The sequence below is a fragment of the Schistosoma haematobium genome, chromosome ZW, assembly GCF_000699445.3.
Source record: "Schistosoma haematobium chromosome ZW, whole genome shotgun sequence".
In the NCBI taxonomy this organism is placed as follows: Eukaryota; Metazoa; Platyhelminthes; class Trematoda; order Strigeidida; family Schistosomatidae; genus Schistosoma; species Schistosoma haematobium.
The window spans coordinates 45,894,366-45,918,664 of NC_067195.1; positions in this window are offsets into that span (position 1 = coordinate 45,894,366).

Consider the following 24,299-nt stretch of genomic DNA (forward strand, 5'->3'; position numbering starts at 1 on the left):
TTACTCATGCAACTATAACATACTCATAACATAACAAATATAACATTTTTTGATTGAGATCATGAATCAGTTGATGTTAGACCACCGTTGGAAAGCTGGAAGCACTGGACGGCCGTTTCGTCCTAGTATGGGACTCTTCAGCAGTGCGCATCCACGATCCCGCTCCCTGCGAGATTCGAACCCAGGACCTATCGGTCTCGCGTCAGGCGCTTAACCAACTAGACCATACTAGGACGACAATCTCCACAACCCCTATACTGATAAATATAACATTGTTTTGTAATAATCATTATTACATAAATAATAGTTGCTACTATCATAATAAATCTTTATCTTTTTCCACTTACATTTTATGAATGAATAGCAACTCATCATCACCATCATTATCTTGATTATATGTAACATTAATCTAAAAACCAACGAACTATCAAATAAGTCAAGTGAAAATAGGCAAAATCGATTAGAGATATATTTTGCCTATCAGATTTTTTTAAAAACTCTAGATATCGACACTTTTAGTTCTGTAAAGTTTTTTTTTTCACTTAAGTTCAGAAATACAGAATAGTGAATTTTTAATATTGGCATTATTTTATAAATACTTAATTTATAATATTTACTCAGGTATAACATAACTGTCATACCGTTAAATCGTTTATATTACATCATTATGCGTGAATGTATTTATGATACATTAGAGGCGCATAATTCACTAAGATTAGACAGTGTTTAATTTATATATATTTACAGTGAGTGGGTGAATGTGTGTGTGTGTATATGTATATAGACTTGTTCAGTGATAAATGGATAACTATAGGTTTATTCAAGAATTATTCAGTTTATTGAAATAGACCACACATTAGGTCTGTCATTTTATCTAGCTGACTAGTTATGAATTGAATAAAATGTTCATCTTGATTACCCTTATTACAAATAATCTAATTATACTAAAACTATTATATTATTATTTCAGTGAAGTCTAAACAATACATCAACATGAATACTATTTACTAATTATATTATAATAAATGAAAATACTTTCTATAAACAATTAGAAATGATTAAAATAGTTATAAAATGTAAACAGTCATAAAGAATGTGTTAAATTGTTCGGATTTTTACAATATCCCATAGTAACATAATTAAATCTTCATAAAACTTAATAAGTGCTTTTAGTTGGAGAACATTTGCCTTATCTCAGCTAATTATATGTAATGCATATTGTCCTACAGTAATTCAAATTAGAAAAGTGTTGTATATCATATCTAGTAAAATACTATCTAGTTAGATTTTTGTTGTTTACGAATATGGAGTAATAATCTTGAAGTGAACAGCTATCCAGTACTTCCCACTTCTCAAAATTATTCAAACTTCTGTCAGTTGATAATGAAAATTATTGAAAAATCATATTCGGTTTGTATAAAACTCCTTTATGAAGCCATACATCTGATGAACTGATTTTTTAATACATATAGTTAAAACAGTCAATGCATTATAGGTAGGTGAAATCGGACGCTGCTTTCTTACACATTTAGCCCACCATTTACAAGTTATGAGGAACAGATGTGATACAATATTTTTACTATTGAAGTAGTAGGATTCCACTATGAAAAGACGTTCAAAATGTTTCTATTTAGTTTTAAGGATAGAATTATTACAACTCCCTTAACTGATATCAGCACGATTTTCGCATTGGCGAATGTTCGACTTTTTTGAAGAAGTAGGCATCAAAAAGTTGTTTGCACTAACATGAAATATTTCGCAAGTATTATATCATTTTGTTCTAATGCTTTTCAGATTAAAGAAGTATCAGTCCTAATCTTAAACCTTAATCCATTTTGTTTTCGTGCTTCTTGGAAATCAGTTAGAAGAATACTCACTCTTCAAAATGACGAACATTGTTTTTTTCATAAAGTCATCATTCACTTTTATTCAGTTAATATGCATTTGTCAACTGAATTGCTAAATTAGGGGAGTTAAACTGACTTAATTTCAACTGGAATTTGCTGTTTCAAAGATTTGTCGAAAAAATTGAAACTACACTTATGGTTCCGTTGAAATGTCACCTTGAAGTTAATTGCAATCAAAGATTTCCTAAAAGATTATTATCTTGTTGAGAGCAGATAACAAACGTGAAGTAATACAAAATATGATATTGAAAGTTCCTATATATATATAGACTTATTCAGTTATCTGCTTTTTGTATAACACTTATTGAGTTCAATCGAACTTTATTATGATTAACTTGATTGATCTTAATTTTTGTTGGTAACTGATTTCAGCTAATAGATCATTAAAAACCAAAGAAAACTTAATATATATCTAAAAAAAAGGAAATTTTATAGCTTTCATGTTCATTTTTCAACCATATGTAAAATCTGAAAAAATTTGTCTCAATTAATTAAGAACCCCAAATAATATTCAGCAATAATTTAATCCATAGACATTTTAAAAGACTAGTATTTGAACGAAGAATATTCTTTTCGATAAATTCTCTTCAGGTTCTACAATTCATATATCCAAATTAATAATCCGAAAAATGTCCAGGTTAATGGCAAAGTATATCGTTTAAAGCATGTGAATTTAGAAGTTCACTAGTTGAAATCATGAGTCAATTGAAGTTAGACCACCATGGAAAACCTGGAAGTACTGGACGGCCATTTCGTCCTAGTATGGGACTCGACAGCAGTGCGCATACAATCAAATCGTTAATGTTAATATGACTCAGATAGAATGTTAACTTAAATCTGTGTATAAACATTGTTTAGAATTCATAATTTAGTTTGTTTTTTCCTTCTCCTTTTTTTGTGACATTTCAGACATGTTTTGTTTCTTAGGTATAATGTTTAGTAAACTTAGTTTAGATCTTTATATATACATTAATCAGAATATCACAATCAAATTTGTCATCTTTAGTAAAACTGATGTTTGTAGAGGTCACTAAATAAGCATTTCATATTTTCCTTAAATAAAATATAAAGAAAAAAAACAAATAAACAAACAAACAAATAAACAAACACAACTTTCTTTTTGTCTATTCAACTATTCTTATTCATCAAACCAAATTATAAATGTATAAATGTGTATAAATTACATTTATGTATCATCTTCACTTTATCACTGGTACTATTTGTTTAAATGTCATAATGAACCATTGTAAATGTCAACTTCTTTTGAATGATATTGTAAATGTTTTATATAATGAAAAGTATAAAGAAAACAATCTTCAATTACTTTAATATTGAATAGTTTAATAATATTCTATAGTTGATTAGGCGCCAATTATTTATACAATCTTATACTGTCATGTCGATGCAATTGAATGTATAAAAATTGAAAATTATTTTGGGAATTTTGAAAATTAGATTTTTTTATTTATTAAGAGTATTGATGGTTTATTTATTGAATTAAGTATATGATATTAGTAGAGTTGATGTATGTATCATGTTTATTATCTTAAGTATAGAAATAATTGTTTGACAAAAGCTTATAGATCACTAACATAGATAATCTATGTCGAATGGTAGGGGGCTTATTCGAGTTAGATGGGAATAGTGTGACCAAAAGCTAAAAACTTTGAAGTCATACCTCACAGTGAATATGTAACGTGGATTACTTCGTCGATGTATCAAGGTGCTATTGCTAACTTGAAGACCGTATAACACAAAGGATGTTATTACAGAAATAAATTAGAGTTGTGGAGATTATTAAGTTTTCGATTGAGATCATGAACCGTTTAATGTTAGACCACCATTGAAAACCTGGAAGCATTGGACGGCCGTCTCATCCTATTATGGGACTCCTCAGCAGTGCACATACACGATCTCGCCTCACGAGATTCGAACCCAGGATCTATCGGTCGCACGCGCGAACGCTTAACCTCTAAACCAAAGAAACGGTATCCAACGGTGTTAATGTTTAACTTCAATTATTAGATCTAATAATAGATATATTTTTTGTTTTATCCAAATGAGTAGCAAAGTTGTGTTTCTGACGTTTCGTAACCTCACGTAAATCACCTCTTCAGAGTAAATAAATAACTGAAATTACCACAGGTCTAAATAATACAAAGGAAATTTTAAGGAAATTTAGATAACACGAAAATTTACATTGTATTAAAAGAATATGTTAATAAGTGATTATAATCTCTTATTTTTCTGATAGCTTATAGTTCAAACCAAAAGAAAGCATAAAAATAGTCCACAGAACATACTGAAATCAAATACAACGAAAACAAACAACAAAATAATTTGGACTGCACTATTAATCAATCATAGATAGTGAGCTTATAAAAAAAGAATGATATGAGTACGAAGGTACGGTTTTAAAAAAGGAAAAGTACATTTTGTGAATGTAAGCAACATATCAGATTGTAGATAAATTTAGACTGTTAACAGCAAAAATTAACGTTTTTCGTTTTGATTTAAAAAAGGCATTGTACATATTTATGTATATAATATCTTCATGTTAGGTATAGTTTTTGGTGTTGTTAATATATGCTTCAATCATGAAATATTTGGGTGCATTGATATTAAAATGCCTAGTATTTGTTGAAAACTTGAGTTTTTAAAATCTAGTTTGACAATGCAAACAGTCAAGGATAATTGTTTTATCCTAGAGCTCAGTGATAATCGCGTTTCATTCAATTCCTGTCAACTACCTTCAATCACTACTTTACGTCTTAAGATAATACACACGATATCAAGTTACTCAGACCAGTGGCAGCACTGCAGTTCGATCAATAAAACTCCGTCAGCACTAAAAGCGACTTGACTTACAGAACATTGGTCGCCATTCAGTGATGATCAATTATAAATACATCTCACGCTTACACGCTCTCAGTTTCTGATCGAATAGCTCAGTGTTATCCTCTCTGATTATGAAGGTGGGTGATACGTGATGGAATCCGACAGAGATTATCAGTTCCTTGGGTTGTACAAGTGTACCTCGCTGACGAATTCTTTCAACCATCACATTATATATATATAAGAATAAATAAAAGATAGTGATTTATTTTGCTGAAATAAGACAAAGTTAATTTGTATAGGATATAAATCTATAAATCGTTTATTTTTGTAATACAAAAAAGAATAATAGGCAAAACATCATTCATATGAGAAATCAAAATAAACTAAATATACAAAATGGAGTACAATTAGCTGTTACGTGACATTTATTGAATAAGTCAAAGTATTTTCAGTAACTACCGTATACACCAATACCTCAAATACAATAACTATAAACAACTACGTACATTTAAATGTTTGTTTATTGTTCTGATTCGATTTGTTTTCTACTATTCATAGCTGTTTAATACTGATATATATATACCGATGAATTTTTTCAGTCAGCGTTTATTTTGACAAGTTTATCTTAGTTTTATCAACATTCTATTGTATAATAACAGGAATAATTGTTTTGATCCTGATCATTAGAGTAAGATAAGAATAACATCACATCATTATAATACGCGGTAACTTAAACAATTTTCACTTTAAGTGGTTCACATTCCTACTATAAACAGAATTAATATTAACGCATTTATCAGATCTTTTAGTCATGGTAAAGTACAGAAATACTGAGTGTTGACAATTATTGAAAAGATGTATCGATTCTTAGTATTCACAAAATTCATAAAATATAAACGATGTAAAATTGTTGTGATAGATTTATATATTAATGACAGAATAAGCTATAAGCAGTTGAATTCACGAGTCTATGTAGCCTAAACCACCACTGAGGATCTGGAAGCACTAGACTACCGTTTTGTCCTAGTATGGTACTTCTCAGCAGTGCACATCAACCATCTAGCAAGTGCGACTCAAACTCAGGACATACGGTCATTCACGCGATCGCTGAACCTCTAGACAACTGAGACAGTATCCAAAGGTGTTAGTGTCCAAGTTAAATCAATCAGTGATCTTGCGCAACCCTTCTAGCATAGGTCGACTCGTGAATTCATCTGTGAAAGTACCACAATCTCCACAAATCCTCACACTGAAAACATATTTTTTACTGAACAGCGATTTTTTGATTCAAATGCTTAACCTTTAATGGTTACTTTTAATATTCCCACTTTGTCCTATCTTTTCAAATTTCGCATTTGTTAAATAAATCATATAATGTGATTGCTATCAAGAGATATGATTAAACGTTAAACTATACCTGGTATTTGTTCAAAAATAAAGACATTATGGACATTCAGCTAAAAGGATCATTTACAAATTACTTGTCAATTTATTCATTCAATATTATTATAAAGTTGATCTAGTGGATCGTTAGCGAACATTTACAAGTTTTGGAAGTTCATCACTGAGCCAAAAGATAAATTCAAAAGACAATAAATGGTTTGTAACTGTGGATAAAACTCATAATACGTAAACCAATCTAATTTTGACTTCTCTTCCCATCATATCAGTCAATAACAAGATGTCATTACAAAATGTAAATAATGTAGATTGATTAAAACATTAAATTACGAAGATAGAAATATCGTCTTTTTCTCGAATTAACACAATTAATAACTTGTTACATCAACACGAACTTAGTGGGTTGTTTGAACATCTTGGCTACCTGTTCCTGTTATCTAGATATTTCAACAATTTATCTGTTTCTTAATTTATTTTAATACATCATTATGTTTATTAATCGCATAACCTATTCAAATGCGTTTCTGAAAAATGCACAACCTTTCGTTGTACAAATTTCAAAAGATCCAATCAGAAAATATCATGGATGGAAAAAATATACATTATTTCGACATTGATTTACTGGACTGTTAACTTCTAACTGGTGAACACTCAAAATTTATCATCAGGATCGACTAAGAATTATGAAACAGAAACATGTTGAAATACCCTCGTGCTGAAAATTATTCTCGATTGTACCAGAAATATAATACTGAATAAAGCTATTAATATTAATAATAGAAAAAAGTAAACAAATTAATAAAAATTACAGAGTGATTTATTAAATTATTTCGAACATATTTGTTTGATTCGTTAAAGCGCTTCTGTCTTTTTTTTGGTTAGAAGTAAAATTTTAACTATCACTGTCATTAAAAACTATTTAATTTTTTTATTAAATATAATTGATGGAATTAAATTTTACTCTAAAGAAATTTATGTGAACAATCGTTGTTTATAGTGTGTTTCATTGTATTTTTCTACCTTCTTCCTTGTCTATTTCTATCAAGAGATATATTTTTCTGGACTAATATTCATTGTTTTTCAATGATTTAGACCTACCAAATTCAGTGCAATCAAGGACTGTGTTACCATAGCAATATATATATATATATATATATACATATATATCGAATTTAGCACAATTGTGTGTTAGTATTTTAGTAATGGAGATACTATATGTATATGCAATATTATACGTATGCGAACATATGCATATATATACATATATATATATATATATATATACCAGTTAGCACATACATAGATTTAAGCACAAATAATTATATGGATGGGATATGGAACATATTTTGCCCACCTGGATTTCATCTCACAAAAAGTGGTTAAGTGTTGAGACAATAGACCACCCAAAATAAATTTTAAATACACTAGTTGTCTAATATAGTCTCTATACTTTGGATAAGTTTTTTTTTACGTAACTAAACCGTTTATTTCATAATAAAATGAATATATATTTATATATAAAGTTGTTCATTTTTACTTATCAGACTAAATTTATTTGGTGTGATGGCAAAAATTTATAGTAGTTAAGTGTTGATCAGAATAAACAGTGTAAGTCTATTAAAGCCAATGAATTAGACAATGAAAATTTTTGTATTAGAATAAAATTAAAATAAATGTTAATTATATATGAGTAGCTCAATAACATACTTGTTTATTCATTATTTTATGGTTGAGTGTATAGAGAGGTAGTTTAGCCATAAAAAAAATTATTAGTTTTCAGATAAGTAGAGTTAATTTAGAAAATCATGATTTGCAATATAGGATGAACATGACATTGTTATTTGATTTGTTTTAGATCATGCTATATAATGTAGCAAAAATATTCAAATGAACACTTGAAGTGTAACTTATTTGACGCTCTCTAGCTTCTATTCGATAAGATACAAATTAATTTAGATTAAAACACAATTTAGTCAAGTATAGGAATCATGTTAATGGTACAAGACTGAGAAATTAGCAATCGTTTAAAGTTTTCTGTGAAGTGATGGTTATTCACAAAATCTCGTTAGTAAATGATGGGAGACGATATAGAAGCAAATAGTGTTGCAGTCGAAAAAACTTATGTTCAAATAACTTAGCTTCAAAGGTTCGGAAACAGTCAGGGAGATTGGTTCTGTATTACTGATTTCATTAAAATGAACATCCAGTAGTTAAACTTACCAAACAATTACTCTTTGGAACATTTGAAATCATATTCATACTAATCTCAATCTACGTTTACTTGCATTTACCAGATTACACGTACATACTAAAGCTTATACATTAAAAAAACCCAGAAAACAGAGTTATTATTCTCATCACTGAGAGTACTCTTCAAAAATCAGAACTAGTAGGTCAAATTAATAATACGCAAACAATTTTAAACGTTGGCTTTGTCAAAGTCAATGGCTATCAAAAGGCATAAACTGAATTAGTCTATTCAAAATAATATTATTTTCAGTCTTACAGTGCCTTGGTTACTTGATTTTCTAATACTTAATTAAATAACACCTTATTATGAGTTCATAGATATAAATCCACTTTCCTTATTATTTCTTTTGTCTTACCTGAGCTTCCATTATACTAATCTTATACTCAGTTGTTTTTGTATTTGCCATTGCTGACTTTTTAACAACAGATAGTTTCGAGTCCCACATGCGGGATCGTGGACTCGCATTGCTGAGGAGTCCCATGCTACGACGGAACGGATGTCCAGTGCTTCCAGGTTTTCAATGGTGGTCTAGCTTCAATTGACTCATGAATTCAACCATTAAATTACTATAATATCCACGAAACATCATTCTGAAAATAATTTTTGTTAGCTGTCTACATTTGGTTTTAGATTTGGACTGAGATCATGAACCGATTGATGTTAAATCACCACTGAAAACCTGGAAGCACAGGACGGCCGTCTCGTCCTATTGTGGGACTTCTAATCAGTGTATATCCACGATCACTCCTCGTGAAATTCGAGTCCAGGGCTTTCTGTCTCACGCGCGAACGTTTAACCTCTAGACCATTGAGCCGGTCGGTATCCAACAGTGTTAATGCGTAGCCTCAATCGATCCGCGACATTGCTCGACCATCTTCCTTTGTACTGAGGTAGATACCTGTCTTTACCCGACACGGATAATATTCACATTATTCAGCATATGTATACATATAAAATGTATTCAGTCATACAACCCTATCTTATAACTCTTTTATTTATTGTCCCTTTTTTAATCTTCAGTAATGAGACGTTCTTCAATATTATTATGTAATGCGCATACACCAATAATTTTTTAAATATTTCATACTATTGCTATTTGGTTGTAATCAGACGAAAACAATAGACAAAATAAATTTAATTTGTTCCCATGTGATTGTTGTTCTTGCTTGATTCAGATGTATAATGTACGTCTTAGAGAAATGAAGTAAAATATTTTGATAATAACTAATTTTAGTGTTTAATTTGATTAAACTAACTATTCTTTTTAAACCTTGCTGGAAATATTGTGATTGAAAGAAGATACAAGGTATTTATGAAGACCTTCTGACTCCCAGGGCAGAGTTTAAAAGGTTTGAATAGTCTTTTCTGGTTAGCGTTTTTTAGCGAGTTAGTTTTCTACAAGATGAGGTCGCTAATCCCATGCCCAACCCTTCTCCTTTATCCGGGCTTGGGACCGGCAGTAGCCCCCAGAGGGACTCCAGGTGGAGTTCAAGGTACAAGGTATTTAAGAACCCATTATTATTAATCATATGTTGTAGTTAGTTACATTGAGAAGATTTGAAATGCCAGATTGATTTTTTTATGAATAGTTAGTTAATTTCAATTGAGACCAGTTTATATTTCATTAGTGATCATTTATAAATAAAGAATGATGAAATGTAAAATTATGACTGATAACTGAAAAACTTTGAATGTACTCTATTATGGATGTTTTATTAAACATTGGTACTATAAAAAGCACTATGATTGATATTATTCAGTTATTTCAATTCCAGTCAATTCATTTTTTGATTTTTAAAGAGTTTCACGTGATTTATTAGAGATTTTGATATCAAATTCACTTGGTATTGTTTTCCTTGTATCTTCACATTGTTATTTGTAATTGCAATTGATCAGTCTTCTATTGGCATTTGTGCATGTTGTGCGGATTGCCTCCATATTACCTTAAGTCACAAGCTTTTTAAGCAAAGATGGATGGTGGCTAGCAGTGGAATCCAGTTTGATGAGAGTTTCGTCCTATTCGGGACTCGTCAGCTAGATGTACCTGCATCCCAAAGTTGATGTTCACTCCGGAACTGCTAGCTACTATGCATCTTTTGCTTAAAAAGCGTGCGACTTAAGGCAATATTGAGGCAATCCGCACAGGATGCACAGATGCCAACATGAGACTGAATAATTGCAGTCTTAAATAACAATGTGAAGATACAAGTAAAACATCACCAAGTGGATTTAAGCTTCACTCCAATGCACAAGCAGGTGGCTATCCGGACTCAGTTGCTAAGTGGATAACGTGTTGGCGTTTGAAGCGAATGGTACTGGGTTCAAGTCCCGGAGTGAACATTGACTCTCGGGTGCAGGTACATCCAGCTGTGGACTCCCAAACAGAACGAAACGCGAGTTCTCGCTTCCACTACCAGCCACCACCCATCTTTGATAAGTAATCTTATTTGGAGAAAATTTTCATTATTTATACATTTATGTTAATAACTTAACCACAGTTTATTTATCATGATAAAATACTAATTTCTACAGATTAGAAAGTACAGTTCAATGATATTAAAAACTCAGATAGTTAGTAGTCATTCAAGTTAATTTCTCAATTGATATCGTATGACACATGTCAAATCTGATGTCTATGTTATGTCTTCTTTTTTTTCATTATCCAATACTGTTATTTTTTAATAACCATCTTTAGAAAGTACATTTTAATTATTTATGACAACTTAAGTCAGACACCATACACATGACTGTGATAAAATTATTTTTAAACTACACATCGTTATCAATTATATATTCACCAATCTACGATAATGTGTAACCGTCCACCATTGTCTTCTATGAGCAACTGACTCACAACAGACAGGGTTTGACTCTACTGGTCACTGCTACTCACTAGAACTCCAGTAAACACATCTTGAAACCAGTCGTTGGTGAACCCACATGAGGGATCCTGGAAGCACACTGCTGAGGAGTTTCATACTAGGACGAAACATCCATCCAGTACTTCCAAGTTTTCCAGGGTGGTCTAGCGTAAATCGACACATAAAGTTAACATACATCAATTAAAAAAGAAATATTTCAATCTATGAATAACTGGTAAACTTTCGACTAATTTAATAACATTGGCATCATATTATTACTAGATTTATCATTTTAAGTATTTTCATTATAATAAATATGTCTGAAAATGTATTAACAAATTATTATATGTTTTTATAATCACAACTAATCATAAAAATGACTATAACGTTATTAAATAAACAGTTTTGCTTTCCATTAATATATATGTATATCGTCAATTTCACACTGTTAATATATATGAATAAATGGAATATCACACATAGATTTGTTTATATAAACAAATCATAATCCATTTAGGTGAACAGTTCATTGTTTTTTTAAAGATAAACTTTATTATTAACTGACGACGTTTGAATCATTGAAAATCAAAGATTGTTGAATAGTTCATTCACTCTAGTATTCAAACTTTTTACCCATGAAAATTTATTTAATTGGACAGAAATGAAGTAAGAAGATGATAAACATAATAATTCTAATGAGTTACTAATCAAATATACATTGAATGATTTTTTTTTATAAAAAAATTCATCTATTTAATTGGAGAAAACGTTTTAATCACTTCACATGATGGAAATTATGATAATTACTTAACATTATTGTAAAAATTGATAAGATTTCATCATATCATAATAAAGCGATTATTGCTTGTGCAATAGGGGGAAGTTTAAATTCATTTTGTATTGTTTGTTTATATCTACCCATTAATGTTTAGGACTGCAGAAGTTAGTGGCTATCAGGACTCAGTAGCTAAGTGGATAATATGACGATGTTCAAAGTGAATGGTACTGTGTTCGACTCCCGGAGTGAACATCAACTCTCGGGTGCAAGTACATCCAGCTGTAGAGTTCAAAATAGGACGAAACGCGCGTCCTTGACTCCACTGCTAGCCACCATCCATCCTTACTTATAATGCTTGTGGCTTAAAGCAATATCGGGGCAATGCTCATAGGATGTACATATGCCAATAAGAGACGGATCAATTGCAGTCCTAAATGTCAATAGGATGGTTCAAACAAACAATACAAAATGAATTTAATTATGTTGATTTATTCGGTTCCAAACTAATCACGTAATATTTGTTGTAACCGCGATTACTACTATACACTATAGACAGAATAACTATTGCAATTTCGAATTAATAATTACTGCGTACAGGAAATCATCGTCATCTATGCTGAAAAAACAATAGAACAAAAACTGACTCCAAAATTTACTTTGGATGACATAACTTCAAAACTATATCTAAAATACACTAATTTTTATAATTATTTACTTTGATGAATAGTCGATTTGATGTAAATCCAATTGAGTATTACTAACATTATTTAGTCAATAGTTTACTGTATTAACCTAAATTTATGTTATCATAATATTAAATATATATAATTAATAAAGATGACTTAAATGAATATTCCTTCTTTGACTGTGATTTCGTAGGCCATTGACACTCAAGTCAATTGAATATCTTCTTGCCATACCAATAATTCAGAATGTAAAAGACCAACCGTAAGAGTAAATCAGTAGCATGTCTATTATTTTTATTTTACAATGACGAAACATGTATATATCTTAGCCATAATTATGAAATCGATAGCAAACCTAAAACAATATAAACATCAAATATCTTTGAATAAATTAATATTATATAATATGTAATTCAAAATGTAGAACATTTTTTTCAAAATTAGAAAATTTAAAATTACAACACTAAAGAATCATAACAATACATTTAGTGATCATTGCCTAGGGAAATCATAACTGTTTAAACGGACATAATTTTAATTCCTCTTGTTATAACTTATCAATTGAATACCACCTGTTATATCTGGTCGTCGCTGATTGTTGTGTCAGAAACGCTTATTACTTATACTTGAAACGAAGGACCTCGGCAGTTCCCACCATGCGAAAGTAAGAACACAAAGACTGGTATAAGTGAAGATTTATTAACCTCTAAAACACGACAACGTCTACGACTCTAGTCAAAAGTACACTCATTTATATATTGATTATACACCCATTTCGATTAATAATTAGGATGAAATCACATATGTGGAAAATACTTAGAGTTATAACAAATCACAGACTGATTATAGTTCATGTCAATGGAATACAAGAATATCGTATATTATACAGAAATAAAATATCATACGACAAAAGAAAACAATTACTACACTAAATGATCATCACATTGAATTAGAAGGGAAGTAATGTTGAACAAAACTCATAATGAGTAAATCAATCGAAAATTGACTTTTCTTCTCGTCATATCATCTCTATTATCTATAAAATTTTTATGATTCAATACTTTCGATAATTATAACTTTTGTTAAATTTTGTATTCTGTTGAGAATCATAATATTCTCGAACAATTAATATAATTTTGTTGGATCAATTGAATAATTTTATTGTTTTTCTCTAAAGTCTTCATTAATAACTTAAACAAGAGGTAATATAATATTTCTTGACAAAATTTGGTATTTTTATGAACTAATGACATTTTTTTTCACTTGATGTCGGCTTGATTTTGAACTCTAAATAAAGTACGTTCGTTTGTGCTGATCTAGTTCTGTTTGGTTTAAATTACGTCATTTAGGGGATTCCTAGTTCGTATAATAATTCAAGTACTTCTAATTATCACACAAAAACAAATAACAAGAGATAATTTAATTAACATCGGATTCTTAGAAATACAAACCAGCTTATTTGACATTACATAATAGTTGTTTTTAAAAAACCCGTTTAAAAGCATATGTTTGCAATAATTTAGTGCTATTTGAACTTAATTTATAATAAGGCTCTACTTTAAATTATACGTATCTCTCCATAGAATATAAAAATAGATAATCTTATCCTAGATAACAGTTTGCTTCAAGATTCATTGTTCAAAGTACTAAGAAAGAACTGAAACAGTGACTTACCATCGACATAGAATTAAAATTATATACGTCACGTATTGATTGAAATCAAGACATATGTACCAATAAATTCCAACTTAGTAATGTGAAGTGATATTATATTTGCAATAAAATCTTTATATCCTTAGCTCGATTATGTATGAATTTGTATGGTGAATATTTAAATCTTGATAAGTGAACTGACCAGTGTTCATTACATTTTCAATACTTGTCCAGTTCATATTAACTTGTGATGAAAGAATTTACGAACTATACCTTTATGTTATTTGAAAAGATAAAATTGTAAAAAACAAAAAGAACAAAAAGAACAAATAAAAAGATTTATGTGATTTGAAATTCTATTCCTAAATCAATCAACCATGATTTACATACATTTCTAAACTTGACTTCTTATTGAAATTTTAGTTACTACTCAATTCATTCATGCAAATACAATTTTTAAAGATTTTTTATAGAAACTTCATTGTATAGTATTATTGTTTATCATTAGAATAGTTAAAAACAAAATCTACGCTTATATTCACTGTTACTGGCGCAGTCGGAATATCCATATATATATCAGTTTTCCTATATACATATACTTTAAACCAATTTTTTTACAGCTTATATGATTATTTAGTTATTTTATTCTTGACTAAAATTACTAGAAAATGAGATGCCTGTTTTATTTGTTTGTTTTTGTTAACGAATTGCTTTAAGTCATTGAAAACTAATTAAAGGGTGGATAGAAACTTTTTTTGAATTTATGAGAAACTTTGTTATCCTAGTGACAAAATATGGTTGTTTTTTTGTAAAAAAAAGCATAATGTAAAATGTCATTATATGTGAAAATTACATCTGAAATAATCTCAGCGATTGAAATTTAAATAATTTTAGACTTTCGTCCACTTAACTTGTCTGGACTTCTTCAGAACCTCATCTTTATTCAACCTGTTTATTTCACATGCATCGTTATTTTTGACTGATTTCAATGAGTTTTTTAGCCATACAATTTAGGTATTTGTTTGACAAGTACATCGATGATTCATTAACAATTTTCACATATAATGACTTCTCTTTACTTGGCACCCAATTTCTGTCAAACTATTCGTTCTAATCTTGACGAATATTCGTATAATGTAAAATGTTTATTTATGTATAGATTATAGAACAACGATGTTGATTATTTTCTCTGTATGTTGAAAAAAATGAAAACAAAACATTAAAGTTAGTGTAAATTTTTTTCATCACAATTACTTATATGAAGTAATGCTTCGTTAACTGATGAAAATCTTAATAGCCATGAAGAAATAAATCAGAGAGATCTGCAGTCTAAACATTAAAATAACTGTAGAAGACTTACAAGAGATGAACAATACAAAAGACTCTTATACGATGCTCTATAAATAGAAAATTGGAACTGATGATTTTATTCTTGTGGCTTGAAAATATGTTATTACATTCATTTATTACTGAAACAGACATTTATTTAGTGTGACTAGTGAAATTCTGTATTTGTTGAGTGTGGTATAATTAACTGTAGCATGTAAAAAGTGGTGGTCGCCCAGCATCTTGCATCGATTGATTAACATTATGGGACGCCGCTCTGATGGTCTAGAGGTTAAACGTTTCACGCAAGACTAAAGGTTTTGGGTAGGATTGCCAGATCAAAGGTAATACGTGACAACTATCCACGTTGTCAAACGCCTTCTCATTTTCAAGGAAGTTAATTTGAAGTGCCGAGTTGCATTCAATTGACTCGTAGTGTCGCGATTTTCGGTCTGTGCACAGCCGATCATTACGGAGTCTAACCAGTTGATCTCGAAGCTGGACGTCTACTGAATCTTTAACCCGGTTCAGCAACACTCTGTTGAAAACGTTTCCTGGTAGTGACAATGGTATAATGCCTCTATAGTTCTCAAATTTGCTCAAATCTCCTTTCTTTGTTATCTTGATGAGGCATCCTTTTTTCCAGTCTCCCAGTGGCAATTGTTCTTCCTCGAAAATATTCCCGAATAGTATATAGATTATCTTTGCAGTTATTTCTATATCTAAATTCAATGCTTCGGCTCGTATATTGTCAAATGCTGCTGTTTTCTCATTCTTGGTTTTTCTGATGACCATCCTGATTTCTTCGATCGTTGGTGGAGTGACGTCTATAGAATGTTGTCTGTGTGTGCTGCTTTGATATCCGTTGGATTCGAAGGAGCTGACATATTCAAAAGTTCCTCGAAGTGTTTCACCTATCTGTTCCTCTGTCCTTGAATTTCAGTGATTGTCTTGTCTTCTTCGTCCTTCACCGGTCTCTCTGACTTATTATATTTCTACTCTTGCTTCTTCGTTATATTATATAGGTTTTTGATAGATCCTTCTGTTGCAGCTTTTTCCGCTGTCGTTGCTAGATATTCAGTGTACTTTACATGTTGGCTCTAATTCTTGTTTGCGTCTGTGTATTCAACTTATGCCCTGAATCTCTCTGTTCTTGTTCGGCTGTTGTTAATTTCTCTCTTCTTGTTCTTCCTTTCTTGAATCTTCTCCAGGGTTTCAACAGAGATCCATTACTTATGATTATGCTTTTTTGTCCAGAACTTCATGACACGTTGAGGTTAGCTCTTCTTTGGTCCCTTTCCAGTTGTTCTTCATGCTGGTTTTCTCTTGTTTCACTAGATATTAGGCTTGGAACCTATTATTGGGAGCAATCTCGAATCGTTGAGTTTGTCAGTATCTAGAAGGAATGTTGTATTGAACCTTTGTGTTGCTGTTTCCGTTGTTGTACAATGCTTCGAGTCGGTTCAAGTTGTCATACTTACGATGCTCCTTTGGCTTTAGCTTCATCTTGGCAATCCCCAGGTAGTGATGATCTAAAGCCATGTCAGCTCCTCTCTTAATTCGCATGTCACCCGTTTATCTTGTGAATTATTTGATGCTACGAATATGATCGATCTGGTTATCTGTAGTGTGATCCAGTGAGACCTATGAAGCTTTGTTAATGCGTTTATGGGGTAATATTTTGCTGTCTATAATCATTTTATCGAATGCTCATAGATTTGCAAATCTCTTCCCATTTTCGTTTCTCGCTCCCAGTACATGTCATCCCATGATATCTTCATATCCGCTGTGTCCATTCCGACTTCGGCGTTTATATCTCTCATTAGGATGGTCGGGTCGTTTCTTAAGCACTTCGATATGATCGATTGCAACCTATCATACAACTGATCTTTATTGTCGTCATTGCCATCATTGGTGTGTGCACAATATTCATTATGATTTCCTCTTTCTTTGTTTTGAATGATGCTTTGATGATCCTGGATCCATGAGATTCCCATCTTATAAGTGCTTTACGTGCGTCTTTAAACAGCGTCAGAGCAACTCCCTGAGTGTGTGGAGAATTTTGTTCTACATGACCAGAGTACAGCAGCACCTATCCCGAATTTGATCTTTTCTGTTCAGCTTGGGTCCAATGGATTTCACTCATTCTGAGTACTGCCAAATTGTATCTTCTCATTTCTGCAGCAATCTAACAGGTCCTCCCGATCCCCCACATTTTCAGAACATTACATGCACCTATATTATTTGTTGTTCTGGTTGTTAGAAGTAGCATTGATCTAGTGACTTCCGAAGAATCTCGGCTTTCACCATGGGGCGTCATAATTCATCTGAATACAAATCCTTCAACTCCTGGAACAGAGTTTGAATGGTTTAATTTGTTTATTCTGGTTCGCAGTTTTTTAGCAAAGTTGCTTGCTACGGGATGAGGTTACTGACCCCATGTTCAACCCTTCTCCTGTACCCGGACTTGGGACCAGCAGTAAGCCTAGAAGAGCTTCAGGTGGAGTCAATAGATATATTACGCAACAGTAATTTAAACGATTATTGGAGAGTATTAAAATACTCTTAATAGTTAGATGAACGTTCATAAATATGAAGGCAAAACAGTCCATCCATTTAAGTATCATTCCATGGTTTAAATTGTTCAGATATCAAAGCTAATAAATGCTGTTGTAGTTGGTTTCTTGGTAATTGCCACCGAAGGCTTCAAAAGTATGAAACAAATATGTACGTAAAACATACGAAAAGATTAATAATATGCGATAGGTAACTCAAAATCTAACACTTAGATAACCTTAATGTTCCATATCTATGAAATGAGCAAGCCAATTATTCGTAATCATCATACCTATTTTTCCTAAATCATATAAAATTATTCTTAGAAGATCAACAGTATGTCCACTTGTATGATGAAAACGACTGGATCCATATAACTAGATGAAGTCCTGAATACATAATGAAAAGACAAATTTAAATAAACGATTATTTTTCCAACAGTTGATATAGAATTATTATAAGCTACTTAACACTGTTTTATTGTTTATGAACTGATTCAAACTAATGTCGGATAGCAAAACCATGTCTATTCATTGACTTATATTCTAGAATGAAATATACTTAACATTAAAAATGTATAACATTACTGAAGTGTTTAATTAATTTTAAACGAAATAGGATCGTTTAAATTTATCCACTTATCAATATTGAGAAGGAGTATATACATTTTCAATCATTTGGTTTACACTATCGTATGTTTATTCAGAAAAAGATGAAATTGATGTTTCACTCACATGATTGATAGTTGACATGTATATTATTATTATTATTATTATTATTTTGAAATTTAATGTACTTCGTGAATTCATCTTATACAGTGTAAATCACTTTATCACTAAGAAATCTCTACATCATATTGAAGACAGATGAAGGCGGTCTACATAAAAGTGACCTATATGTATATATATGTATAAGCTTATTTCTCTTCATCTTTATATATAATTTGACACAATTTTTATATCTGTCAAGGAAAACATGAATTGGCGTCATGATAAATCATTTTAATTAATAAAATAAGATAATTTATTAGTGAATCATTGATAGATTTTGAAAGGTTATTTGTATTCTATCTGTCATAAATGAATGCAAACTAATAAATGATTTATTTCATGGTTGATTAAATAGACTATCATTATTTGTTTTAGTTTATTAAACAGTGAAGTTATTTAGTTAGACTAATGGTTCAGTAATGTTGTAAAGAGGAACTATAGTTTTAACGTTTATAATAATTTAGGCTTTAATATTTGCTTGAAAAACTTTTAGCTAAGGTTAAAATTCTACTATAGTTTCAGATAAATTCCAATTGAGTACTACAAGGATTTAAAATGAAATAATCTTGGGTTTTACATTTAATTTTTAAAAATCAATGCTTGAATACATTTAAATTGAATACATGTAAATATTTGAATCAGAGATCTAATACGTAACAGTCTCGTACCTGGTGATATATAATAGATGTTACTAAGATCAGTAATCCATTTTAGTTAAATAACCATTTATAAAATGGAAACAATAAACAGTTGTTCAATCTTAGTATGGAACTCCCCAACAATGCACATACATAGTACCGCTAAGGTGTTAAACCTACGCAGTTTTAAGACATGAAAAACTTTATTACCGAGAGATTACACAGGTAATTTAAGATAAAATGTTTAAACTCCGACTTCTGATCACAACTATTCGTGAAATAACGATATCTTACTTAGTTACATCTTTAATTACACTGTTTTCATACTTACTATAGAAATATACATGTGTAGTGTCCTATAGTATGATACTCTCAGTGAAATAAAATTCTTTCAAACATAAGTTGATATATCTCAGCAATAAATGCACACAAAAAGTAACCATATATTAATCTAATAGTAATCTGTAGGAGCAAAGTGTTACCGACCATGTATTTTTTATATTCATCAAAGTATTAATACAAGAAGTGTACTATGAAATCTTATTCTAGATTGAAATAAATGAAAACATTTAACAATAAGTTAGAGTACAAATATCTAATAATTTTCAAGTTTTAAGAATAAGATCAAACATTTTTTGAGATGTAACTAAATGAAGTAAATAAATTAAGGTAAATTGATAAGGTTAGAATGTTATTGAGATTACAAACCAACCTTGTTTGGACAACGATTTAAAATCTGAAAAAGCTAGACAGTTGTTGGGTCCAATAATGTGACTCTTCGACAGTGCGCATCTATGACTCTGACGCTAATAATCTGACTCAAGTGAATCTGTCTCGCTCACAGACGTTCAACCTCTAGATCACTGAGCCAAGGTCTGAAGGTCTTGAGTTAGATCCTCAATGGAAGGATAACGGATGTACATTACTGAGGACTTCTAAACCAGGGCGAAGCAGTTATCAAGTGTTTCCAGGTTTTAAATATTTCTTTGACAACGTTGTCAACTTATTGACTTAGAATACGCAGATGGCATAGTCCTGTTTGGTGAAGACGCTGATAAGATACAGTCTTTTGGTAACACTCAGCGACAATGCCATAATGTTTGGGATGCGTTTCTCCCCCTTTAAATGCAAGTTGTTGCTCCAGAACTAGCCTGCGTCAACACTTAAACTAAAGATAGGGAGTGAAGAAGTTGAACGCGTTGACAACTTCACTTATCTTGGGCGTCTGATCAGCCCTAATGGGTTGGTGTCTGACGAAATCTCAGCACGGATTCGAAAGGCTCGTTTGGCTTTTGCCAACTTACATCACCTATGGCGAAGGCGAGATATCCGTCTATCAATAAAAGGACGAGTATACTGCGTAGCAGTTCGTTCTGTTCCACTTAACGGCTGCGAAACTTGGTCAGTAAGAGTAGAAGATACTCGTTAACTACTAGTATTTGGTCACAAATGCCTTAGAAATATTGCTCGCATCTGCTGAGATCAGTGGGTAAGTAATAGTGAGGTTAGACGGCAGGGTATTAGGGAATGATGGTAAATCAGTTGATGAGGTTGTGAGTCTTCATTGACTGAGAGGGATGGGCCACGTGTTACGTATGCTTGAACACTGATTACCACGACGTGCAATGCTAACCGGTGTTGGAGATGGTTGGAAGAAAGTTAGAGGCGGCCAAACCAAAACGTGGCATCAGTGCTTGAAGTCACTAACTTCTAGTCTGAGCCATGTTGGTAGATGCAGACTACTTGGTTGGGGTCCGCGTGACTATCGTAACCAATGGTTGGAGACTCTTGGTGACATGACTCAGAATCGATCACAATGGCGTAGGTGTATACACTCTGTCTTCCTTTAAACCGTGAGATTAAAATTGCTTTATACTTTTATTTCTACAAATCAATTCTTTCTTCATGTATTATATTCTTATACACAATCTTTCTTCTATATATTACTACAATTGAAGTAATTACTTCCATGAATTTGGTATTCATTTTGTTGTGCTAATAGGATACGGCAACTTGGACCGATGCATATATATGCTTGATCTTATGTTGTAGCTGACTGATTAACTTACTTCTGGTTAGCTGTATACTATATATTGATATTCAATGACAATACTTTTTTCTGAAGAATATTATACATAAAAACTCAATTGCTTTTCATGAAGGATATATCTTTAATGAAAATGATTTCTTTGTTGGAAGAACGAAAAGGGGAAAGAAAGAAAGAGAAGAGAACAACAACACAACAAAACAAAGATAAATTACTTGTAATGTTTAAAAAACATTTTCATATTATATAATTTTGTATTTGGCATTTAAAGATGAAATAGTTTAGAATTAGAAAATTTGTATGCTAAATTAGTAGTATTGTTATTTTCTTCGTTGTTTTTTTAATCAATTACCGATTTGGTATTTATTCAGAAGAAACTATTACACACACACACACACAAAAGAAAGAAAACGAAAATTAATCGAACGATTTGATAAATGATAGAAGATTATAAGTTACAAGAGTGAAACAAGGAATAATTTTCTTAAATAAATAAGAATATTGATGAATCTTAGTTAGTGTTCAGATTGAATAGGGAAAGTATTACTTAACTAGTGTTTACAAACAGGTGTAGAAGAGAAAAATATTCATACAGTTTCTTAATGAATTATGTAATATTTAAATAAAAAAATTAGACTTCTTCAAACAAATGTTTTTGTGGATAAGATTTTATTTATTTAGACATATATACATTGGTATAAGGAGGCATCAAATAGATATGCGCCATATAAATCATTCGATCACTGTGAGAGCTGGGATACTTCCCGGATGCCCAAACCAAAACATGTGGTTTTCTTAGGGGGCCACACGCGAGCATTTGACCTGAAGTTCTAATCCACAAAGCAGTGGAGCAACGTCAGGAGATGCCGGTAACCAACGATTGGTTCATACGCCATTTGTTCCTTCAGGATCCTGGAGCCCTTGTGCACCAGTGGTTTGGAATCAGGGTTTTCCAACTCCCCTAAGTGGACTCTCCGTTTCCAACAATCCAGTTAAAGCTCTGGATATTCGGTCTTCATCCTCTCAATTTCGTAAAAAAACAAATGCACCGCCAGAAGACAGTGAGTAGGACTTCCCTGGCAGTAGTGGTATGCACGTGGCCATGTGAAAACATTTCGAGAGGGAGATCTGACTGTCCCCACTCTCGGCTGTACCAGGGAATTTGGAGGCTTGTGGATAAGAATTATTCTGTAGTTAAAGTATTGGGTAGTTAAACCTATCTCGATTGTAATTATAGACTGTTTTGATTAGCTTTATTGAAATGGACTCTCTAAACAGTTATTTATTCCGATGTTACTATTAAAAACTAGCAATTAATAATAATAATGTCTACTTTTGTTATTATAAGATGTGATTGCAGTAAAAATAAGTTCAACAAAAGCATACAATATTTAAATGAATTTTAGTACAATGTCCATTTAATGTGTTGGCATTCAAAATATAGATGGAAGAATGTTTTATTGAGTGATTAACTGTTTACTTCATTTTCAAAAGTTTCCTCACCAAATTTACTTCTACGGTCATTTATGTTTATAACATACATTATACATAAACTGCAGAGATGCGTCTAGATATAGCACATCCCAAGACTCTACCATCAATAGTAAGAAAATAATATATTTCTATTTGAAAACGTTGAACGCCTTGAGTGAAGATGTGAAAATTTTTGGGATACGCACCTTCCCAGTGTGTTGATAACTTGATTTGTAATTCTCATCAATCCAGGTGTGTTGGTGAGATCTCGGTTATTAAATTCCTCTTTGTTATGCATTACTTCACAACATTGAAAGATCTTATAGAAGTATGAAACGTATGTTGATCGTTAGCATTCGACCATTATAAAACTTTACTCGTGAACCACTGAGTAGCAACAAAGTTAGGCCCACAGTACTAGTTGAAAATAAAAGACTGGAGTGTATACACCTTCAACGACCAGGGTTGTGAAGATATGTGCTACAAATATTAGGCCACACTTTGATTCAAGATACTATGCTAGAAAGCCATAAGTGATGAAATCAATACATGAATCACTTTATGAACGTTGTTTTATAAGGTGCCTTTTCAACAAGCTTGATCGTATTTGTAAAAATGACGCCATTGATGATGATGTTAAGTTGCTTAATAAAACATTAATAGAAAATGGCTATCCTCTGAAATTCATAAATAGATGGGAAGTCCGTGGTACAATGAGACCTACTGTAGCCTTGGTGGAAAAAAGACCCTGTCTACATCACCTTACCATTCAGAGGTGATCCAAGTAGACTTTTATTGAAACAAATAGTTGAATCAGTCATCAATAAAACGTATTGCGCAGCGAAGGTCATTATCAAAGAAAGAACAAGGTGCATGCTTCATCCAAAACCTATAAGACATGAAAACGGTTGTGTCACATCCCACTGTGTTTACCAATTTAAATGTATGTATGCTCACACATACATGGGGAGGAGCAATCGTGATCTCAATATTAGGGTGTGTGGACATGTACCAAAATGGCTGCAGAAACAAATACAACCAAGTGACCTAATAAGAGCAGAGGATAAACATCCATCATCCTCTATTGCTAAACATATAATTGAAACAGGCCATA